General features: G+C 49.0%; 1 pseudogene; it reads left to right on the forward strand.

Moving 5' to 3' along the window:
• The first annotated feature begins 669 nt into the window (after window positions 1-669).
• Window positions 670-2,060, forward strand: LOC101577430 (annotated as a pseudogene).
• Window positions 2,061-3,538: the final 1,478 nt, after the last annotated feature.

Here is a 3,538-nt window from a genome sequence, read left to right on the forward strand (position 1 = left end):
AAAAAAAAAAAAAAAAAAAAAAAGAAGAAAGAAAGAAATCTATAATGTCTAGACTTAGAGGCAAGAACTATGCAACAGGTATGATGTGAAATCCACACAGATCTAAAACTTTATCATTACCACATTAAAAAGGTAAAAAAGAAGCAGCACATGAAATTAATTTTAATATGTTACTCAACCCAGTTATGTCCAAAATAGCTTTGTTTCAAATTCAACCAATATAAAAGTGGCAGAGTTATTTGCATTCTTTTATTTGTACTAATTTCTCAAGATCTAGGATGGATTTTGTGTATAAAATATTTCAATATTTTGAGAAATAATTTATCTGATTTAAATTTAACAAAATTGATAATTACAAAATAGATGCCTATACCTGAGTTAGTCTAAGCACTCTTAAATTTTTCCAATCATTGAATCACATATTGAAAAATCATTTTCACTGAGTACAGTCATCACTAGGGTCACGACAGCTTCTGTCCACCATGTTTCAGTTCCCCAACAAAAGCGAGCTGAACATGACTATGACCATCTTCCCCAGAATCATGGAATGAATTCAGTTTGTGAACCAAAGTGCCACTGATCAGATATTTCTCTTATTTTAAAAAAAGTAGACTTGACTTTCTGCTAGCACTGAGCTCCTGCGCTTCCCCTCTCCACCTCTGTCTGCTCCAAGCTGACGTTGTGCTCATCAGACTGGCTGTCATGGGCCAGAACTTGATTTTGAACATGAATGACCACGGCTTTGTGGTCTGTACTTGTAACAGGACGGTCCTCAAAGTATGATTTCCTGGCCAACAAAGTGAAGGGAACTAAGGTAGTGGGCACGCAGTCCTGGAAGGAGGTGGTGACCAGCTGAAGAAGTCACAGCTGGCCACCCTGCTGGTGAAGGCTGGCCAGGCCGTGGATGACTTCACCAAGAAACTGGTCCTGTTGTTGGACACCGGAGATATCATCATCGATGGGGGGAATTCTGAGTATCACGATACCACAAGACAGTGTCGAGACCCGAGGCCAAGGGCATCTTGTTCATGGCATCAGTGGTGGCGGGGAAGGAGCCCGGTACGGTCCATCTTGTGCCAGGTGGCCACACATCAAGACAATCTTTCAGAGCATCCCTACGAAAGTAGGAACTGGAGAGCCCTGCTGTGACTTGGTAGGAGATGAAGGAGCAGGCACCTCGTAAAGATGGTCCACACACAGCTCATCTGCAAGGCCCACCACCTGATGAAGGACGTGCTAGGTGTGGAGCACGAGGAGATGGCCCAGGCATCGAGGAATGGAATAAGACTGAACTGGACTCATTCCTGGTTGAGATCACCGCCAGTATCCTCAAGGTCAAAAACAGCGATGGCCAACACCTGCTGCCCAAGATCGGGGACAGCGCAGGGCAGAAGGCCACCGGGAAGTGGACGGCCATCTCCGCCCCAGAGTACGGAGTCCCTGCCACCCTCATCGGAGAAGTTGTCTTGGCTCGGTGCTTATCGTCGCTTAAGGACAAAAGGGTCCAAGCTAGCAAGAGGCTGAGGGCCCCCTGAAGACGCAGTTTGGGGGAGACAAGAAGTCCTTCCTGGGGGACATCCGGGAGGCCCTCTATGCGCCCAAGATCATCTCCTTTGCACAGGGCTTCGTGTCTCTCGGGCAGGCAGTCTCCGAGTTTGGCTGGACCCTCCACTCCTGCGGCATCGCCCTCACGTGGCGCGGGGACTGCATCATCCTCAGTGCATTCCCCGGAAAGATAAAGGAAGCTTCTGACCGCTGCCCTGACCTCCGGAACCTGTTGCATGATGACTTCCTCAAGTCAGCCATGCAGAACTGCCAGGGTGCATGGCAGCGCACGGCCACCACCGGGTCCAGGCGAGCATCCCCATGCCCGCTTCACCACCGCCCTGGCCTTCTACGATGGCCACCGACATGAGAAACTGACCGCCAACCTCCTCCAGGCGCAGCGGGCTTACTTTGGGGCCCACACCTACGAGCTCTTGGCCAAGCCGGGCGAGTTCATCCACACCGACCAGATGGGCCACGGCAGGAGCGTGTCCACCTCCTCGTACAAAGCCTAACAGGCCGCTGCCCCGCCCTCGGACCCCACACAGAAACCTTCCTGGCTACAGCACTCTGCCCCACTCCCCGCCCACCTCCAGCCCAGTGTGGGTGACCTGTGAGGTCACAGCACCTGGTGCTCTCTCCCTCACCCTTTGGACCACCAAGGAACTGACCGACATGGGGACCAACAGCACGGACCATGTGGCCCTCCCCTACCTAGCGAAAGCCATGTCGCCCTTATGCCTCTTCTCTACACTTAAGTCTCACCTGGACCACATTCAGCATTCCTCCAGCCTCAGAAAGAACCTCAGTGGTTTTAATAAATTTGAATCGATTTTAAAAAAAAAAGATTTACTTTGATATTGAAGCAAAAATATTACCAACTTCAAAGCTACATCTGTCAAAATTAAGTAAATTCATTCTTTTTTGTGCTCACTCAAGTATCTTAACATCAACATTTTTAGATAATTCCTTGCTAGGCATAAGGAAGTATGTCTGTTATTTCAGCTACCTGGGAGGTTGAGGCGGGAGTATCTTGAGTTTGAGACCAAACCCGGCAGCATAACAGTACACTATTTGTAGAAGAAGAAAAAACAAAGTATTCAGTAAATTGAAAGCCAATATTAAATTTATCAATATCAACAAAATATTCACATTTTCTTTCTAGTTTTGGCAGCCAAATTTCAGGAAAATATTCGGGATATTGATTCATCTTATAAAAATATATAAATAGGCCATGTTCCGGGAACCCCCAGACCCAGTCCTAGCCCAGGTCCGATGAGTGTGTGGGAGACCTTCCTGCTACCCTGTGCCTGCGGGACCAGTCCCAGCGCAGGCGCAGTGTGGGCAAGACCCTCTCCCACCCACTTGGGATGCCCCCCAACACTCTGCAGCACCTCCCCCACCCAGCCCACTGAGTAGGAATTTCTGCCGCTTTCCAGCAACCCCCAGACCCAGTCCTAGCCCAGACCCAGTGAGTGTGAGGAAGAGCTTCCTCTCCCCCCTACTCCACCTTGCCCCCTCCAGGCACAGCTCAGGCCTGGCATACATTCCTGGGGTGTAACCCTGCAGCCACAATCCCTGCAGAGAGTATAGAGGATAGATCCAGCCAGCTAGTCCAGGAGGAAAACATCATGCCACAGGGGCACAACAGGTTCACCCTCAAGGGCAGCAGCAGGAAGAAACTGAGCACAGCAGCCAGACCCAAGCCAGGCAGAGCTGGATAAGTCCCAACATTGTAGAGCAGCACCTGAACTTCAGTACATGTGAAGGTTATAACTACAACAAAGATCTACAACAAAGGCCAGAAGATAGTGCTACACAAATTGAAGAGAAGGAACAAAATACAACCTCAGAACCCAAGTCCACCCATAACAAGTGCAGAGGACGCTAACACAGAACAAATTGGAAATCACACAGCTGAAAGCAATGAATCAACGGCTTCTGAAATAAAGAAACAGCTGCAGAAAGGTACAGAGGACCTCAGATTGGAAAT

The sequence above is a fragment of the Octodon degus genome, unplaced genomic scaffold (genome assembly GCF_000260255.1).
Source record: "Octodon degus isolate 3935 unplaced genomic scaffold, OctDeg1.0 scaffold00046, whole genome shotgun sequence".
Classification (NCBI taxonomy): Eukaryota; Metazoa; Chordata; class Mammalia; order Rodentia; family Octodontidae; genus Octodon; species Octodon degus.